Source organism: Staurois parvus, unplaced genomic scaffold (genome assembly GCF_062004578.1).
Source record: "Staurois parvus isolate SC_StPar_1 unplaced genomic scaffold, SC_StPar_1.0 ptg001050l, whole genome shotgun sequence".
In the NCBI taxonomy this organism is placed as follows: Eukaryota; Metazoa; Chordata; class Amphibia; order Anura; family Ranidae; genus Staurois; species Staurois parvus.
In genome coordinates, this window is record NW_028318846.1 from 342464 (window position 1) to 362819 (window position 20356).

At 47.3% G+C, this 20356-nt stretch overlaps 2 long non-coding RNA genes across 2 annotated transcripts; one reads left to right on the plus strand and one right to left on the minus strand.

Moving 5' to 3' along the window:
* Positions 1 to 7083: 7083 nt before the first annotated feature.
* On the minus strand, positions 7084 to 14353 carry LOC149440887 (uncharacterized). The gene is made up of 3 exons (XR_016307478.1): positions 14198 to 14353; positions 12738 to 12934; positions 7084 to 7193 (listed from the first exon to the last, which is right to left on the minus strand). It is a non-coding gene; the product is annotated as an uncharacterized LOC149440887 (long non-coding RNA).
* LOC149440888 (uncharacterized) lies at positions 14192 to 19418 on the plus strand. The gene is made up of 2 exons (XR_016307477.1): positions 14192 to 14547; positions 18832 to 19418. It is a non-coding gene; the product is annotated as an uncharacterized LOC149440888 (long non-coding RNA).
* Positions 19419 to 20356: the final 938 nt, after the last annotated feature.

Genomic DNA, 20356 nt, shown 5'->3' on the forward strand with positions numbered 1-20356 from the left:
TACAGTAGTCATCGCTAATACTGTACATTGTCTGAATATTACAGACACAGCCTGGGAAGAGCTCAACATTTAGGGCCAGTAAATGTGTTAACCATGTCAATAAAAAATTTATAAGATGTGTTAAGTGAGCTGTTCTTACATGTGTGGATGGGTATTTATTCTCTTTGATGTTAAGGTAAAATAAAGAGCCATATCACTTGTTTTCTTACACAGAGGTCTGTGCATTTTAAATGCAAAAGTTTGAGGACACCACAATTAGCTGACACAAGGCTACAACGACTACCTTGAATCAGCTGAGTGTCTCCCCATTGCCCCCTATTCCATCCGGAATGCCCCTCGGCAACCACATGGGCTGTCACCCTACGAGGTGTTGTTTGGGGGACCTCCCAAAACAGGGTTGTACTTTCCTCAACAGTTGTCCTCTTTGCATTCACAGCTTACAGGTTATGTGCAATCTCTGCAACGGGAGCTGCAGAAGATACACCATCGGGTTCGCGAATCGCTCCCCGATCCAAATACAATAACAGGTGTTCTTTCTATTGAGCCAGGTGATTGGGTCGTCCTAAAGAAACATCAAAGAACCGGACTCGAGCCACGGTTCACCGGACCATACCAAGTTCAGCTGACGACACCTACCTCACTCAAGCTCGAGGGACGAGACAACTGGGTGCACGCAAGCCACTGCAAGAAGCTTCTCAGCTACACCAGAGAATGAGGGGTGTCATTTTCCTTTTTCTTTTTGTTTGTATGTCTTACATGTGTGTGAACGGAGGAAAAGATGGCAGATACCCCAACCTTTTATTTAAAATGCACCTACGTTTAGCCAGAACCGCCAACAAAACCAACTGTTGGGTATGCTCTAAGCCCCCACCCAGTCATCACATGTCCGCAATGGCCGCTGTTCATGCCCTATATGACATCCGCGTCGGCATGAAAAAGCAAGGGACCCCTGGTCAGCCCCCACGTAGACATTTATCGGTAGAACTTAATGACACATTTTTAGCAGGTAACATCAGTTTCAGCACCAATATTAGCTCTAGCTCCTGTAGGACCCTCGTCAGTCCATTATGGGTAACTGGGCAGCTAGGCAGCCCTCAGGTGTGCTTTAACATCAGCTTTGGCACAGGTAACAAGTTTGTTGGGACTACCACCTGCGAGGGAGGTATAACTGTCAATCTGACTAACCAGACTTCCCTTCTGAGTAACCACACTGACCGACCAGACCACGTGTGTTGGAAGGACGGATGTGATGTGCAGACTGAGGGAGCAATCCCCCAGTCTGTGCAACTGTTGCTCAGTGCCAGAGGCCGAACGAGGAACTCCTCCTGTTCTGCTCTGACAGGTCCATACTATTTTCTGTGTGGTTCGGCACCCTATAGAACATTCCCCCAGAACGCGAAAGGTTCGTGTGCCCTCATAAAGCTAGTCCCCGCATCCTATGTAGTGATGGACCATGAAGAGTTGATGGTCCACAAGAAGGTAAGGATGGCAGGGAGAGTTCGCAGGGAACTGTTCTCTGAGGGCGACCAGGCATGGGCTTGGTTCCCCTCATGGACAGGATGGGGAATAGAACTTATGAAGCGCCTGAACAATTTTTCTGTCATCGTGGATAGTATGTTTAACGAGACCGTAGAGGCTGTCAGAGAAATTGCCCAAGAACAACGGCAGATGGGAATTTTAGTGCTTCAGGAGAAGATGGCCCTTGATTATCTTTTAGCCGCCAAAGGGGGGTTCTGTGAGTTCATCGGAGAGGATTGTTGTACTTGGATAGAAGACACCGATGACAAGGTCCAGGCCCATATGGACAAAGTTAGTGAACTACAGGGAAAAGCTAGAGCTATAGCTAGTGAGGGTTGGAATCCGTTCAAGGGTTTGGGAGGATTGGGAGATTTCCTGTTCTCCATCGGATCTTGGTTGAAGGAAGTGGGAGTGTATATCCTGATGCTTCTCTTTTTCATCTGCCTTTTATATGCCGCGGTGAGATGTTCCTGTTGCCTCATCGACCGTGTAAGCCAAGCTCGGGCAGACGACCACATCTCCATGCCCGCTCCGGGGATCCCACTCCAACCACTGATCGGGGGAAGACCTCACCAACCAACCACCTTCTCTACAGATTACGTCCTGGCTTCCCTCTAATTTATCTCTCTGAAGACCACATTCTCCAAGACCTTCAAGCAAGCTTCAAGCCTCATCATTGTTTGTGTCTGCGATTTGGAAAACTGTCTGGGTCGAGACCAGCCTTGTGTGGCCCCGTCTGCAGGGGCAATTTGAGAATCTATTGCTGGATCTCCCCAGACCACCGTGGGATCACAAGCTTTATTCATACCACAAGTCTGTTTGTGGTTTTTGCAAGAGCCTTCCTGTAGTGAAGGTTCCAACGCTCTTGAGGATCATCGCTTCAATCAAGCCTGTTTGCGTCGAGTCTGCGTCGGGTCTTGTTGTTTCAGGTACCCCGTGGAGCTTTATTCTCAGGGACAACTACAGGAACTCTTTGAAGTTTGAGACTACACCCATCAAGCTGAAGAAGATCAAGAAGGGACACGAGGAGAATATGATAAAACAGGAGGGAATGTCATGGAAATTTTGTATTATTGGTCGAACTTTAAATGTGTCATATATTCGTGTTATTCATATGTCTCTCGTGTGGCTTAATTAAAGCTCTGAAGGCTGCAATTGGGCCATGCGCATGTACAATGTATGTATTACAGTACTCAGCTTGGTAATGGATGAGATGGCAGATCTGCGCTTATAGACCGGCGTGTATACCACCACGGCATTCCATGCGAATGCTGCTGTCAGTAGACCGTGGGCCTGTATCCACATATCAGCAGCATGGTACCACGTGGGCTTCATAACGCAAGGCGCAAGCGGTGTGAACTCCACGTGTAGGCTTATGCATATCTTACAACCCATTACTAATCTGAACTGTATCTGGGATGGATGTGTTTTAATAAAGATCGTATCGGGCCCATCCAGGTACAGACTGATATTTTTAGGGAGTGCTTGTGCAGAGAATTTTACATACCAGTAGAAGCTAGTAGGACAGGAAATATGACCTCAGATGGCTCATAGGGGGGAAGGGGAGGAAGTCTGCTGACCTCAGAAGACTCATGGGGGAGGACCAGTGATAGATAATAGCAAAGGCTATGCTCCAATTGGAATGTACATCCTCTGTATAGGCAATCCCCATTGTATTGTTCGGTGGGAGGGATTGACTTTATTCATGTGGGGGGCATGTGTGTATTCTTAATAAAACAGAGAGCTGAGCCTAAAGCCGGCCCTTATGTGAGTTGCAACCAGCCTTAGAGTGTCGTGTGATCATTCTAGGGTAACGGAGCTCCAATCACCCACAAATTCAACAGAACCAAAGTATTTGGATGGGCAGGAATCGTGTAGTTTGGCTGCAGTCGTGGTAAGCGAGATTCGCACAGCTTTATGGGGGATTTCTGCGCATCCAACTGCGAGTACTCACGGTAAGGAGAAATTCGTTAAAACGAATTTCCAAGACAGTACTGACTCCTATTTAACATAATTTTTAATGGGATTGCTTAATTCTGAACAAAGCTACATCCCCAGTTATAAGAGGGTGTGCACACTTATGCAACCACATCATTTTATGTTTACTTTCCCCCCAAAAGATCACAGTTTGTTTTTCAATTGAGTTGTACAGTTTATAGGTCACATTAAAGGTGGAAAAAGTTCTGAAATGATTTATCTTTGTCTCATTTTTTTATATCACAGGGGTGTGTAGACTTTTTATATCCACTGTACACATTATGTTATGACATTAACTTGGGGGACCTTTTTTTTTTTTTTCTTAACTGCTGCTTTAAAGAATAACTAAAAGGATGGAGTTGGATTAGAACACAAAACTGAAAAAATTATAGAAAAGGAGACTATTCTCAGGAAACCTTCAAGGGACAGAGCCGCTTGCCATATGTTCCGGTAAACAACATACATTTAAACCAACTTCTCAAAGGCAGCACTAAATCCCCCCCAAAAAAGTAGTGAATTATAAATAATTAATTCATTTTTTTCTGGGATTGAGTGCTGCCCTTAAAAAGTTGGTGGATTAGAACACCTGTCAGGTCTTTATAGCCCCCATTAGGGAGATTCACCCTCTCTGTTCATCTTGTGTACCATTATCATTGAAAGTAGAATAAAACCCACACATTTTGGGTTTTCCCCATAAAAATAATAGAGGGGAAATCTTCCAATGGGGACACTAGTTCTGGAGACCTGGGAGTCCCCAATTAATTCCTTTACTTTGTAGCGATTTCCTCTCACCTCCTGTTTTGACTGTAGGAGAGGTAGTGAAGGGAAACCTTCCCAAAGGTATACAGATAGCAAAGAAAAACCATAACCCCTCCCTTATTTTATCTAAAATGGAAGTAAAAAAAAAAAGTTTTTACTATAGTTTTACTTTAGCCTAACACTATAAATTGCCAAGGAATCGTACAGGAATTGCACTGCATTCCAGTGCAATTACCATGCAAATTCAGTGCTGTGCCAACTGGGCTAATTAATTTTGAATGGGCTGAAATCGCACCAACTTAACGCATGCACTACTTTTGGTAATGCACTGCATCTGGATCAAATGATAGTTTTGTACCAGGCGATTCAGGGCAGGCAAACGCACTGCGTTTGGGGTGTTAACAATGCATGGACACCTGCAGCAGATTGAAAGGGCAGTGCTTTTTTTTTAAATTCCATAATGTTTTGGCCGTGCTTTGTTAACGTGGTGTGGGAAACGTGCACAGATCATGGGTTTCCCGCACTGCGTTCTAGTATGGATCAGGGCATGAGCTTTTTTGAAAAAAAAAAAAAAAATAGAAGTTGATTGGTTGCTGTCAGGAATGGACTCAGCACTGGTGGTGGGACTCACCTGCCGTGTGGGCTGCAGTACCAGGGCTGACCAGCGGGTGCTCTCAGCAACCAGAAGCTCACTCCTGCAGTCAGCCATCAGCTGAAGCTGATTGCAGGAGGTGTATTTAAGCAGGACCAGGCCTGTGATCAGGGCCTTTATTGTATTGTTTCCCATGAGCCCCTGTACCTGGTATCCTGTGTTCCTGTTCTGCTGACTATCTGATTTGTTGCCGACCCTGCCTGATCCTGATCTCTGCTGACTTCTCCTGCTTGATCCCTGGCTTGCCTGACCATCCTTCTGCCTGATCCTCAGTACCGCGCTGCCCGTGAGTTACTGAACCCGGCTTGTGACCCTGACTATTCTCTGCCTGCTCCTCCGATACCTCACTGCCCGCACGTTGCTGACCTGGCCTGCCTGACGCTACCCAGACCATCCATCCATCCATCCTGCACGGATCTGTCCCTGTTACTAGGTCTGCCAGCCTCTTCACGTCAGGCTTTCCCACGGTACATACCCTCGGCGGACCCCTCTACCACAGTTGGGTGCACTCAGGGGCCGCGACCTGGTCTCAGTCCTGCACCAAGTCCATCCCCACCATCAGGGGCTCTGGTGAAAAGGCAGACTGGGGCTTAGACTCCGCACCCTGGGGAATCCCGTTCTGTGGGTACTAGAGATCCCACCGGGCGGTGCCTGACAGTACCTAGCAGCCTGCCTGACCATTCCACCTCTCCAGCCCTGACTACGCCTGTGTTCCTGAAGCCTGCTACTTCCCTGTGTCAGTCCACACATTTCTGGTCATACCTGGATCCCTAACAGTTGCCATGCACAGCTGCTCCAGTTTTGATAAATTCCCACTATTGCAACTTTGATAGAAGAATATCTTAACACCTTCCATTCTGCCTATAGCAGATTGACGGCCGGGCGCGACGCTCCTCCTTCTGGGTGGACGTCATATGACGTCCTGTCAGAAGGTGCCGCTCAAGCAGCCGTGCAGCAGCGTGATCTGTCACCGGCTGTGCCCTCGGGACACAGTAGAGGACAGATCACTACATCGGCCCGCTGTCAGTGTCATGTCACCTCTGTGACCAACCACAACAGATCACATGACAATTGTATACAATGGATGGCTTCCTTTCATGCCATCCATTGTATACAATTGTGTTGTCAGCTGTGACTGGTCACAACAGTCACATGGTACAGACAGGCCCATCTGTACCATATGTTGAGCTTTGCCCAATCACAGCTAATCACAACAAAAGACTAAATCAATCAGTTTCATTCAGTAAAAATGGTTGCTAATGTCAATGAAAAACATTGGTATTAGCAATCATAATGTGTAAAAAAAAAAAACAACTATGCACATTGTTAACATTGTATTGCTCTGGTCACAGTGTGTTGAAAAAAAAAATTGTAAATAGAAAAAAATAGTAATAGAAAAAAGAATAAATTAAATATTTTTTATTTCCACATACTGGTCACCAGTCAGTGTCCCTGATCACTGCCACACCAGTTATATGATAAATGCTGTACTGGACTGATGACAACATATAAAAAAAAAAAAAGAAAAAAATTATTTTTTCAATTTCTTAATTTTCCAAAAATTGGGACAAAAAATTACAAAATTACAGCTTCATGCCTCTTACCAAATACCCTGGACTGTCTATTTTCCAAAAAAATGGTCATATAGGGGGTATTTGTACTATCCTGGCATTTTCAGGCCTCAAGAAATGAGATTGGCCGTCAGTACATCAGCATTGATCGATTGTCAGATATATATACCATGATTTTTGGACTCTAGCTTTCCTACAGACTAAATTATAAACACTGATCTGGGGTATTTTCACCAAAGAAATGTAGCAGAATACATTTTGACTGAAATTTAGGAAGAAAGCTTATTTATTTGCAAAAATTTTAAAAACAGAGACGAAGAAGAACGCGTTTTTTTTCCAATTTTTTTTTTTAAACTCAGTGCTGATTAAATACCATAAAAAGAAAGCCCTATTTGTGTGAACAAATTATAATTATTTTTAAAGGGTACAGTGTTGCATGACAGCGCAATTTTCATTCAAAGCGAGACAAAGTGCTGAAAGCTGAAAATTGGCCTGGGCAGGAAAGGGGTAAAAGTGCCCGGTAGGCAAGTGGCTATTACATACACATGTGTGATATTCCTACACTTTTCATTACTGACTATTCTGCTCTAAAACAGACACCGGTACCTGTGCTGGAGGCTGGGCTCAGCCACAATCTGGAGGTTTTGCAGAGAAGATCCGTCATTGATATGAAGGAACAAAACTTCTTTGTGGGCTCGGACTGAGCGCACCCAACCCTGCGGAAGGAGAGGAGGTTAGTGAGCCCACATATTCTACAATGATGTAACAACCCAACTACACCGAAGGCTTTGCACAGCTTTGGTCATACATAATGCCGAGCTGTTTGATTCCCCCAGATGAGACTTTCTATGTAGACTTTCTATGTAATTTATCGGATCGGATTTATCTCTCCTTCATACTGGGCATGAAGACTCCATTTGTTTCTATACAAGAAATACAGCCAACTAGCATGATGTAGTGTGAGTTACATAGTTAGTCTGGCTGAAAAAAGACAAAAGTCCATCCAGTTCAACCATTAAAAAAAAAAAATTTATAATCCTACACCCACAGTTGATCCAGAGGAAGGCAAAAAAAAACCAGCAAAGAATGATCCAATTTGCTCCTGTAGGGGAAAAAATCCTTCCCGATCCCCCGAGAGGCAATCGGATATTCCCTGGATCAAATTTACCTATAAATGTTCTATCCAGTTATATTCTGTGTATCCAAGAAAGAATCCGGGACTTTTTTAAAGCAATCCACTGAGCTGGCCAGAACCAACTCTTGAGGGATAGACACAAAGTTTACCCAATACACCTTTTCATCAAAAGCCACACAACAGATATACTGTATATTACTTGTTATAAAGTTCCTGTCAAAGTATAACTAACAGCAAAACTTTATTTTTAGTTTTGGATACCATGGGGAGGAATTAGAACCCCCGTCAGGTTATGTGTGTATGTTCCACTATTAGGGAGATTCACCCTATTTATCACAAAGAACAGGTTGTACCCAGAACAGTAATAGAGGGGAAACATTCCACTAGCTTTGGTGACCCCATTGGATTTGCAGGGATTTCCTCACTTCCTGTAGTGGCTATGGGACAGGAAGTGAAGGTAATTTTCCCTGATGGGACACAGATGGCATGTAAAAAAAGAAAACCTGACAGGAGTTGTAACCTTCCCTTATTCTATCCAAAACGTAAGAAAAAAAAAAGTTTTGCCTATAGTTCTGCTTTAAAGTGATTTTTTTTTGTAAAATAATATACATGTCTATACGTACCTGCTGTGTGCAGTGGTTTGGCACAGAGCAGCCTGGATCCTCCTCTTCTCGGGTCCCCCGCAGGCTCTCCTGGCTCCTCCTGTCTGTCGGGTGCCCCCACAGCAAGCAGCTTGCTATGGGTGCACCTGCTTCTCCGTGTGTCCATTCACACACGGAGCAGTGGCTTACCCCCACGCCCTCTCTCTTCTCACTGGCTGACTGGCTGTGATTAACAGTAGCGAGAACCAATGGCTGCCGCTTGCTGTCTCAGCCAAATGAGGAGGCAGAGACCCGGGACAGCCGAGGCTGTCATTCACTTCGCTGGATCGCGATGAGGCTCAGGCAAGTATTGAGGAGGCTGGGGGAGCTGCTGCACACAGAAGGTCTTTTTACCTTCAAGCATAGAATGCATAAAGGTAAAACACCTGGAGCCTTTGGAAACACTTTAAAGATAAAAAATTACGAGGATAAAAACAAAAAAAATGTTTTATCCCACTAAGCTCCTGTAAGTTCTAAGCAAGTTCTATGTTGAAGGTTTGGCAGTCCTATGCAAAATGCTTATCTATGAGACAGAGTTCATTTATTTTAGTCATTCATACTGTGCTGATATATTCTGCAGAGCATTACAGACAATGCTGAGCCATTCACAGCAATCCCTGACCAGAGAGATCACAGTCCATATCGAGGAAAGACATTTAGGCCTCATTCATAAGAGGTGTACTAAACCATACGCTCATGCAGGGCCATGTTTAGCACATCCACCTGGCAGTACTAAAGTCATGGGTTCGAATCCCAACCACGGCACCACCTGCCTGGAGTTTGCATGTTCTCCCTGTGTGGGTTTCCTCCGGGTACTCCGGTTTCCTCCCACACTCCAAAGATATACTGGTAGGTTAATTGGCTCCTGTCTAAATTGGCCCTAGTATGTGTATGTATGAATGTGAGTTAAGGACCTTAGATTGTACGCCCCTTGAGGGTTAGGGACTGATGTGAATGTACAATATATATGTAAAGCGCTGCGTAAATTGATGGCACTATGTAAGTACCTGGAATAAATAAATAAATTGGTGGTGGTCCAGGTTTCCTCGTGCAGGCAGTCCAATTCATGTCCATTGGCACATAGTGGCTGCATGGACTTAGTTGCTGTGTCTTTACATGACATCCATGTAGATGAGGGTGCGTGTCACTGAACTTACACTGTCTATATCTGGGGACATGCACCGACACGGATGTCACATTGGGACACAGCAGCTGTGTCCCAAAGGACATCAATGGGACAGCCTGTACGGGGATGCACACAACACCTGAGGGTAAAGACGGCCTTGCAGGGGCATACGGTAAGAGAGGCCCTGTGTGAGAGGCCCTAACCACTTACAATCCTGAGGATTTACCCTCCTTCCTGATCAGGCCATTTTTTGCGTTACAGCGCTCCATTACTTTAACTGACAATTGCGCGGTTATGCAACAACGCACCCAAATGAAATTTACGTCCTTTTTTTCCTATGAATTAAGCTTTCTTTCGGTGGTATTGATAGCCTGTGTATTTTTTATGCTAAAAAAAAAAAAGAGAAGACTGAAAAAAAAAAACAATATTTTTGATTTTTTTTTGCTATTAAACGTGTCCAGTAAAAGAATTTACAAAAAAAAAAAAAATCTAAATTTTTTCATAAATTTAGGCCATGTGAAAGCTATAGCGTTTACAAATGGAGGTATATATACTGGGATTTTTTTTTTTTTGCTAGTAATGGCAGCGATCAGCGATTTATAGCAGGACTGCGGCAGGCATTCTGACATTGAGGGGGGAACTGACTTGGTGTCACTGACATCCCCAGTGACACCAATACAGTGATCAGTGCTTAGGGGGGAAAAAAAACACTGACACAGTAATAATGGCACTGGGCAGGCAGGTGTTAACATGAGGGGTGATCAAAGGGTTAACTGTGTGCTGTTTACTGTGTCCGTGCTTCACTGTAAGCCATGCAAAGCAGTGTGCAGGAGCTGACAGGAAGGAGAACTGTTTTGTGTACAAACAGTTGTTCCCCCCCCCAAAGTCGGAGATGCTCAGCAATCACTGGACGCTGGCGAGTAATCATCAGCTGGGACCTGACGATTGACAGCTGAGGCAGCGAATGGTGGCGTGGATAGTGTGTGTGTGTGTGTCAGATAGTGGTTAAAGTGATAGTAAAACCTACATATACCCAATGAAGTGCCCGGCCTCAGGTGATACAAATCCCCCTCCTACATACGTTGTACCTGTTTATCTGCACTATTTCTTCTCTACATCCCTTCAAATTACAGAATTTATAAAACTAGCCTGAGCTGTCAGAAAACAGAAGGGCGGAGAGCTAAAATTACATACTGCAGAGCTCAGTGAGGAGATCTCTGAGAGCTGTTTGGAGGGAAGGCTCACAACCCCTTCACAGAGCACACTGGAACAGAGCTGAGGATGTCAATCACAGGCTGTGTGCTGGAGCTCCCATCCCTGTCACCTTTGTATCTCTTTGTGTCAGGAAAACTTGTCAGATGTGACTCATGCAGGTAGCAGAGGAAGAAAGCAGCAGAGAGAAATGACACTTAGTGCTCTGAATTGAGACAAGTGCCCACTATAGCGGGATATGCTTTGTTCATATTTCATGTCTGAGGTTTACAACAGTTATTGTTCATCTTCCCTGCCCCTTCTCGGTCAACATGCAATTAAAATAAAGATGAAAAAATACCCAGATTAATCGCTGGATCTTTGTGTTTCTCTATGCAATGCAAACAGATCAGGGTGTTGTACGCAGCTTCCTGAAAACATTACAGCACCCTGTCTCAGGGCTCCTCTGAAGAGTCCTCAGTCCTGGTGCAAGCAGTGGGCTGGATCTTGAGAGGCGTTTTGCAAAATAACAAAATGACTTGATGGGTGGATGTCAGTCTGCAGGAGTGGGCGTTCCTAGGCAGACTTTATTTGCATACAGACCACCCTAGGTCAGGGCTCGACAAATCCCAGACGCCAGGTCACCATGGCGACAAGAAATTGCGTCCTGGCGTCTGGGTTCACAGATATGTATACACGTATACTGAAATCTCCATGTCATTCAGGTTTCTGTGAGATTTCAGCACAGGTGTGATTTTGTCGCTCTCTATCCATGACTGCCTCTCATTGACTTCAATACAAAATTGCATCCCATTGACTTCAATACAATAACACCTCCCACTGACTTCAATGCAAAATCGCCTACCATTGACTTCAATGTAAAAACACCACCCATTGACTCCAATGCAAAAACTCCTGTCAATAGCAATCTTATGTGAACACTTCTCTTTGCATGTCACTTTAGGCTCCGTTCACACTTATGCGACTTGTCATGCAACTCTGGGGTACAAAGGCGCATCACAAGTCGCCCCCCCATGTTTCCCAGTGGGTACCATTCAGATCTGCGTGACTTCAAGGTAGTTCCTGCATTACTTTGGTCCGATTTTCATGCAACTTGAGGGCCATAGACTTCATGTAAACCCTCCAAAGTCGCACCTGAATGTTGTACATGCGACTTGTGTGCGACTTTGTACAGCAGAAACAATTATTCTTGGTCAAAGCTAAAGTTGCACTCATCCAAAGTCGCACTGTAAAGTCGCAATGAAAATCGCACAAGTTTGAAGACGCACAAGTGTGAATGGAGCCTATCACTTGTGAATCTGGAACGCACCGCTAGAAACTCGCTAAGGATGGCATCTGTGTGAACCACCTCAATAGGAACACATAATATCTCGCCTGGCATATGAATCTGTTTGAAAACGCATCCAGAAAGGCATATGTGTGAACCAGGACGGCTCCATTCACACGTGGGCTATTGGGATCATGGCAGAATCAGTGTGATCACAAAACACAGGTTCAGGTCCCATTATTGTCAATGGCACCTAAACCGTGGTGCAGTTTTGCTGCGATTGTCGCGTGGCCAATCCCATCACGGGAAGCTTGTCATCCAAATGTTGCCTTGCCCCGGGAGCTGACAACCCACGCTACACTAAAAAAAAAAAAATTGGCTCCTAACATTTTTAGCTGGCTCCTAGATTCAAGGCAATATTGTCAAGCCCTGCCCTAGGTAAGACCCATGTAACATCATGAGCCTCCATGATTAAAAGGAATGAAATCCAATGAATGAAAGAGGCGGGACAGGGACAGTCAGGCTGGGGAGGAAAGTGCTGGATGACGCTGGACATCCTCTAGCTAGGAGGACTCTTTCGGACTTGCTGCAGCTTCTAATGCACACGGTGGGAAGCTCACAGTGTGCAGTGAAATCAGAGCGATTTCAGTCCAGGAAAGGAGCCGGTACAAGTGTGCAAGCCCAAGTCAAGGTGACAGCTTCTAGGCCCGGAAGTTGCTGAGCTCTATTCCACGGTGCTGGTGTGAAAGAGGGGGACGTGGTGGTCATGTGACTGCGATGAAACCTCAGAGGACGGTACAGAAATGTGAGGAAAGATCTTTGCCATGTTGACCTTCAGCTCTTTAGGAGCGGATCCATTAGTACAAAGTTCTCACCTACCTGGATTTTCACTTTCTTTGTGTTTCCACCATGACTGGTGAGTGCGTCGCGCACACATAACCTGCTCCCGCTTCGGTGACAACGGTGCCAAGGACAGCGTGACACCAGCCTGGTGACAACCTTCCCTGCTGCGAACATGGTTCCTGCAGATCACCACTGATGATGATGAAGCACAGCGAGTGTAAGAGACCCAACTCCTGAAATGCAGAATGACATCGGTAAAACATCTTTGTGATCCAGGCACACGTCTGTTTCCTCTCCATAATAGTGCCAGGATAGATAATAACTGCTGATCTGCCTGAAATCCAGAGAATGCTTTTCTTTCTGTCTGGGCTGACAACTCTGCTTCGCTAAAATCCCGACCATCCGCCCTGCCTGCTGAGCTGCAGGACGACTCCTCACCCAGCTCCCCTCTCTGTCCCTCTTCATATACACACAGTCATTTCTTTCCAGGAAAAACAATTCTGCTGCTGTGAATCACAAAATCCTGCCCATACTCTTGGGAGATGTAGATCTGGGGGTGTGCGGGGAAGGGCTCTTGGGACTTGTAGTTCTGGGGTTGGGTAAGCAAAGGGTACTTGAGGGATGTAGATCAGGGGTGCATAGGGAAAGGGCTCTTGGGAGACATAGATCTGAGGGTATGTAGGGAAAGGGCTCTTGGGAGATGGTAGATCTGAGGGTGTGTGTGTAGGGAAAGGGATCTTGGGAGATGTAGATCTGAGGTGTGTAGGGAAAGAGCTCTTGGGAGATGTAGATCCGAGGGTGTGGAGGGAAAGGGCTCTTGGGAGACGTAGATCCGAGGGTGTGGAGGCAAAGGGCTCTTGGGAGACGTAGATCCGAGTGTGTGGAGGCAAAGGGCTCTTGGGAGACGTAGATCCGAGTGTGTGGAGGGAAAGAGCTCTTGGGAGACGTAGATCCGAGGGTGTGTAGGGAAAGGGCTTTTGGGAGACGTAGATCCGAGGGTGTGTAGGAAAAGGGCTCTTGGGAGACGTAGATCCGAGGGTGTGTAGCGAAAGGGCTCTTGGGAGACGTAGATCCGAGGGTGTGTAGGGAAAGGGCTTTTGGAAGATGTAGATCCGAGGGTGTGTAGGTAAAGGGCTCTGGGGAGACGTAGATCTGAGGGTGTGTAGGGAAAGGGCTCTAATAAGATGCAGTTCTGGGGGGGGGGGGATGTATAGAAAGTACTCTTGGGATGTAGATCTGTGGATGTGCAGGGAAGAGCTCTTGGGAAATGTGTATCTGGGGGTGTCTGAACAATCCAGTTAATATCCAGTCAGGCGGGATCTTGCACTACATACTTTTATAGCTAAAGAAGATCATACAACCAGACTGTATCCTGTATGGGGAGCTGTAATCTGACTGTACGATCTCCGTAGAGCTCAGTGTACAGGTGATGAGATCATACAACCAGATTGTATGGTGTATGGTCAGATCTGCAGTTCTACAGACCTGTGACTGACCTTTGTCCTGGTATGACGCACAGTGTGTGAGCAGACACATGACTGGCCTCTGACACCAGCCCCGTGTGTCCCCTTCTCACCTCACCTGCCTCTCCGGGGTCACCCCCTCCACATAACACCGGTTGCATGAAGATGTGTGTCCCGTGAGCATCTGCCCCCCTTGCTGTATCTGCGCATGTGCCAGTTTCAGGCATAAGCAGACGATCAGCGATCTCGCTCTGAGAAAGTGTTAACTCCTTTCATGCTGGATCCTTTCATGCTGGATTGCAAGTACAGGAGTCACATGCATCGGATCACTGCTGCTGCTGCTGACGTTCCTAATGTCGCCAAGCTGCTGGGGGGGTGACATGGCAAGTACAGTCACATGTGGGGGGATCAGTGATATTGGGGGCCCATAACATGTTTTGGTGGTGCAGTTACACGTGGGTACCAGTCACATGGGGGTGGGGATTTGCATCAAGGGAGACTGAGCTTATTGCCAGGGGGTGATGTTTGCGTCAATGGGGGGGGGAAGATCTTCACGGGGTACTGATCCTGGGGTGAGGGGGGTAATGACAAGGGGGGCACATCTTCACGGGGGAATGATTTTGCTGGTGAATAATGACAAGGGGGGCAGATCTTCATGGGGGACTGATCTTGCTGGGGGGGAATGACAAGGGGGGCAGATCTTCACGGGGGACTGATCTTGCTGGGTAATAATGACAAGGGGGGCACATCTTCACGGCGGATTGATCTTGGTGGGGGGTAATGACAAGGGGGGCACATCTTCACGGGGGACTGATTTTGCTGGGGGGGAATGACAAGGGGGGCAGATCTTCATGGGGGACTGATCTTGCTGGGGGGAATGACAAGGGGGGCACATCTTCACGGGGGAATGATTTTGTTGGGGAATAATGACAAGGGGGGCACATCTTCACGGCGGATTGATCTTGCTGGGGGGGAATGACAAGGGGGGCACATCTTCATGGGGGACTGATCTTGCTGGGGGGGTATGACAAGGGGGGCACATCTTCACGGGGGACTGATCTTGCTGGGGGGGAATGACAAGGGGGGCACATCTTCGCTGGGGACTGATTTTGCTAGGGAATAATGACAAGGAGGGCAGATCTTCATGGGGGAATGATTTTGCTGGGGAATAATGACAAGGGGGGCAGATCTTCACGGGGGAATGATTTTGCTGGGGAATAATGACAAGGGGGGCAGATCTTCACGGGGGAATGATTTTGCTGGGGAATAATGACAAGGGGGGCACATCTTCATGGGGGACTGATCATGCTGGAGGGAGTGCCAAGGGGGGCAGATCTTCACAGGGGACTGATCTTGCTGGGGGGTAATGACAAGGGGGGCACATCTTCACGGGGGACTGATTTTGCTGGGGGGGGAATGTCAAGGGGGGCAGATCTTCACGGGGGACTGATCTTGCTGGGGAATAATGACAAGGGGGGCACATCTTCATGGGGGACTGATCTTGCTGGGGGGGTATGACAAGGGGGGCACATCTTCACGGGGGACTGATCTTGCTGGGAGGGAATGACAAGGGGGGCACATCTTCACGGGGGACTGATCATGCTGGAGGGAGTGACAAGGAGGGCAGATCTTCATGGGGGACTGATTTTGCTGGGGGAGAATGACAAGGGGGGCACATCTTCACGGGGGACTGATTTTGCTGGGGAATAATGACAAGGGGGGCACATCTTCACGGGGGACTGATCTTGTTGGAGGGAGTGACAAGGGGGGCAGATCTTCATGGGGGACTGATCTTGCTGGGGGGAATGACAAGGGGGGCACGTCTTCACGGGGGAATGATTTTGCTGGGGAATAATGACAAGGGGGGCACATCTTCACGGGGGAATGATTTTGCTGGGGAATAATGACAAGGGGGGCACATCTTCACGGGGGACTGATCTTGCTGGAGGGAGTGACAAGGGGGGCAGATCTTCATGGGGGACTGATCTTGCTGGGGAATAAAGACAAGGGGGGCACATCTTCACGGCGGATTGATCTTGCTGGGGGGGGGGAATGACAAGGGGGGCACATCATCATGGGGGACTGATCTTGCTGGGGGGGAATGACAAGGGGGGCACATCTTCACGGGGGACTGATCATGCTGGAGGGAGTGACAAGGGGGGCAGATCTTCACGGGGGACTGATCTTGCTGGGGGGTAATGACAAGGGGGGCACATCTTCACGGGGGACTCATTTGGCTGGGGGGGAATGACAAGGGGGGCAGATCTTCACGGGGGACTGATCTTGCTGGGTAATATTGACAAGGGGGGCACATCTTCACGGCGGATTGATCTTGCTGGGGGGGAATGACAAAGGGGGCACATCTTCACGGCGGATTGATCTTGCTGGGGGGGGGAATGACAAGGGGGGCACATCTTCACGGGGGAATGATTTTGCTGGGAAATAATGACCAGGGGGGCACATCTTCACGGGGGAATGATTTTGCTGGGGAATAATTACAAGGGGGGCACATCTTCACGGCGGATTGATCTTGCTTGGGGGAGAATGACAAGGGGGACACATCTTCACGGGGGACTGATTTTGCTGGGGGGGAATGACAAGGGGGGCACATCTTCACGGGGGACTGATTTTGCTGGGGGGGAATGACAAGGGGGACACATCTTCACGGGGGACTGATTTTGCTGGGGGGGAATGACAAGGGGGGCACATCTTCACGGGGGACTGATTTTGCTGGGGTGGAATGACAAGGGGGGCACATCTTCACGGGGGGGCTGATTTTGCTGGGGAATAATGACAAGGGGGGCAGATCTTCACGGGGGACTGATCTTGCTGGGGGGAGTGACAAGGGGGGCAGATCTTCATGGGGGACTGATCTTGCTGGGGGGAATGACGGGGGGCAGATCTTCACGGGGGACTGATTTTGCTGGGGAATAATGACAAGGGGGGCACATCTTCACGGCGGATTGATCTTGCAGGGGGGGAATGACAAGGGGGGCACATCTTCACGGGGGACTGATCTTGCTGGGGGGGAATGACAAGGGGGACAGATGTTCATGGGGGACTGATCTTGGGGGGGTAATGACAAGGGGGGCAGATCTTCACGTGCCACATTATTGATATCAGTTGGGGGAGGAATAGTGCCCCATCGTTGGTGTCAATGGGAGGAATAGTGCACCATCGTTGGTGTTAGTGGGATGAATAGTGCCCCATCCTTAGTATCAGTGACACCAATGATGGGGCACTAATCCTCCCACTTACACCAAAGACACTTAACATGCTGACCCCTGCGCCAGGGTAGGTGCTGCTGCAGGCAGCATACCTGGTTGCAGCAGCACCATCTGCACGGCACACTTACCAGGCGGTCAGCTGTCCTCTTTCATTCACTCTGGCTGCTCCCTCACTCGATGTTGTGGGTCCGTTCGGCTACGGCTCCTTGCATGTGATTGGCCGCCTGTGTGCCTTTCCTGAGCTACAGTTCTGTTGCCCAATCACCGGTGAGGAGGCGGAGGCGAGCAGCAGCATGAACATGGAGTGAGGGAGCAGCGCTTCCTGGACTGCATCATCGTGGGACTGGGACACGTAACCAGGTAAGACACAGCAGACCCCTTCCCGCTCCGGTACACAGTGTCCTTTCCATTGGAAGGGGTGGCGGCAGCACCACGCCAACCCCCTAAAAAGTTCCACCCTAGGTAAACGCCTTGTTTGCCTCGCAACAATTTCGCCCCTGGGTACAGTGACATGGTAGGGGGAGAGTTCAAATTTGAGTGGGGCAATGATATGGGGGTTGGCAGTGATATGGGGGGGCATTACATATGAAGCACATTGACATGTGGGGGCAGTGACATGGTCAGGCTTGACATGGGGAGGACAGTGACATATGGTGTTGCCTGACATGGGGAGGACAGAGACATGTGAGGGGGCAGTGACATGGTAGGTCCTGACATGGTGAGGAAAGTGACATATGGGCGGACAGTGACATGGTGGGTCCTGACATGGGGAGGTCAGTGACATTGGGGGGTCAGTGACATGGGGAGGACAGTGACATTCTGGGGTCAGTGACATGGGGAGGACAATTACAATGACATGGGGAGGACAGTGACATTGGGGGGTCAGTGACATGGGGAGGACAGTGACATTGGGGGGGCAGTGACATGGGGAGGACAGTGACATTGGGGGGTCAGTGACATGGGGAGGACAGTGACATTGGGGGGTCAGTGACATGGGGAGGACAATTACAATGACATGGGGAGGACAGTGTGGTTGAGTTGTAGTCTGGATGTCGGTCAGTCTGTGTTGTCAGTTGCGTGTGCCAATTTTTTATGATCAGTTGTGGAGTGTTGGTCGTGTTTGCTAGGAGTCTGTGTTTTTGTTTGGGGTGCAGGAAATGTTTCATTTTGTGTTGTAATCAGGTGGAGGTGATGTGTGTCAGGTTGTCAGTCTGTTGTTTCTGTTCTGTTGGATTGTGATCATCCTTGGACTTCTGTAGGTAGATATGGGGGGGTGTCAGGCTGCTTGCGGTGTTGCTCTTGTAATTCTTGTGTGTCATGGCCGGTGTGTTTAGTCTTCATGCTGTTGTATGTTATATTGTTCATGTATGTCTGTTATCCTGTGAAATATCATTGTTCTATTTGTTGGTTTCTAACTGTTCTCTTTGTTCTCTGTTTTAGGTCCAGGCTTTGTTCGCTGTATACAGCATTCTTGTTGCTATTGGGTGTGCCCTTGCAGATCTTCAATGGTCACATCAACCTGTGACAGGACGTGTACTTATCCATGTGGATAGCGAACTTGGCTGATAATTGTGTATCCAGCTCACCTTTACATAATTCTGCTCCTGTGACTTCTGGATAATTCATCTCCTTCATCTGTTTTCAGGCATCAATGTCTCACCTTGCAATAGTGTAGCCTACTTCCTCTGGTCAATAGCAGGGATAGACTGACCATTTTTAAACTCTGGCACTGCCCCAGGGCCAGGGGACAGTAGGGGGCCCCATAAGATGCCCCTGGTACCTTTTTCATAGGCTTTTTTGAGTTTGGGCAAGGACACAGGGGCCACATGAGTTGTTAGTCCTCCCCTGGTCAACAGTGAGAAAAAATAAATGAATGGACTATTGTTGTTATAGCGGTATTCAAGCATTAATTTATTTTTTAATGTGTTTTTTTTTTCTTTTATGATTTAAAATACATTTACTAACATTTTTTGAAATAAAATGTTTTTTGTTTCACCAATAAAAGGGCCATGGCCTATTTTATCCTACTATCTAGTCATGTTTTGTATGTATCAAAATATTTAGATTTATCTTGTGCTTATCCACTTGTCTGCAAGGTTTTACCTCCATGACGACAGTCTTTATTGCTATTCATTACATTGCTACTTTAACTGGCCGTTGCAGAGTCATGTAATATTGTAATAAAATTTAATTTGATTACCAATATATATATATATATATATATATATATATATATATATATATATAAATATTATTTTTATTATTTATTTACTTTGTATTATTTTGCATCACCACTGTTTATTTTCGATGATAAATTGATTTTAAAGGCTCAAGTTCTTTCAGCTTCATGCATTGTATGCATGCATTACAAAAACATGTATGCTGCAGTACACCCATCCCCGCCAACCCCCACCACACAATATTTACTTGATCCCCATTGATATCAATGAATGGCCACATCAGCCTTGGATGTCCCTTTTCTCTGCCTTGTCATTGGCTCCCACTGCTCTAAATCACAGGCAGTCATTTAACCTCCCTGGCGGTATTCCCGAGTGTAGCTCGGGGTAAAATGTCTATACCAAAAGCGGTAACCCCGAGTTACACTCGGGCTTACCATGCAGCGCTGCATAGGGAGTCCCTGCAGAGCTTACCTTGTCCTTCGCTAACGCGATGTGTCCCCTGCAGCGTCCCTGGCCATCTCGTCCGGCCGATGCCGGAATCCGGCTCCTGTGTTCCGGTCCCCGTGACGTCGGGACGTACGGGCGCCACCGGCGCCGGGAAATTTGAAAATTTTCAAAAATTTTTTTTTTTTTTAAAACGATTCTACATAGTAAAACATTGCTGTTTCAACCCATTTCACATACATTTTGTCCCGAGTGCTTTGTCCTGTCCCCTGTCTGCAATTTGATTGTTCTTTCTGCCTGGAAACGTAGAAAAGTCCATGGCGTCCAAAAAGCATCCCTTT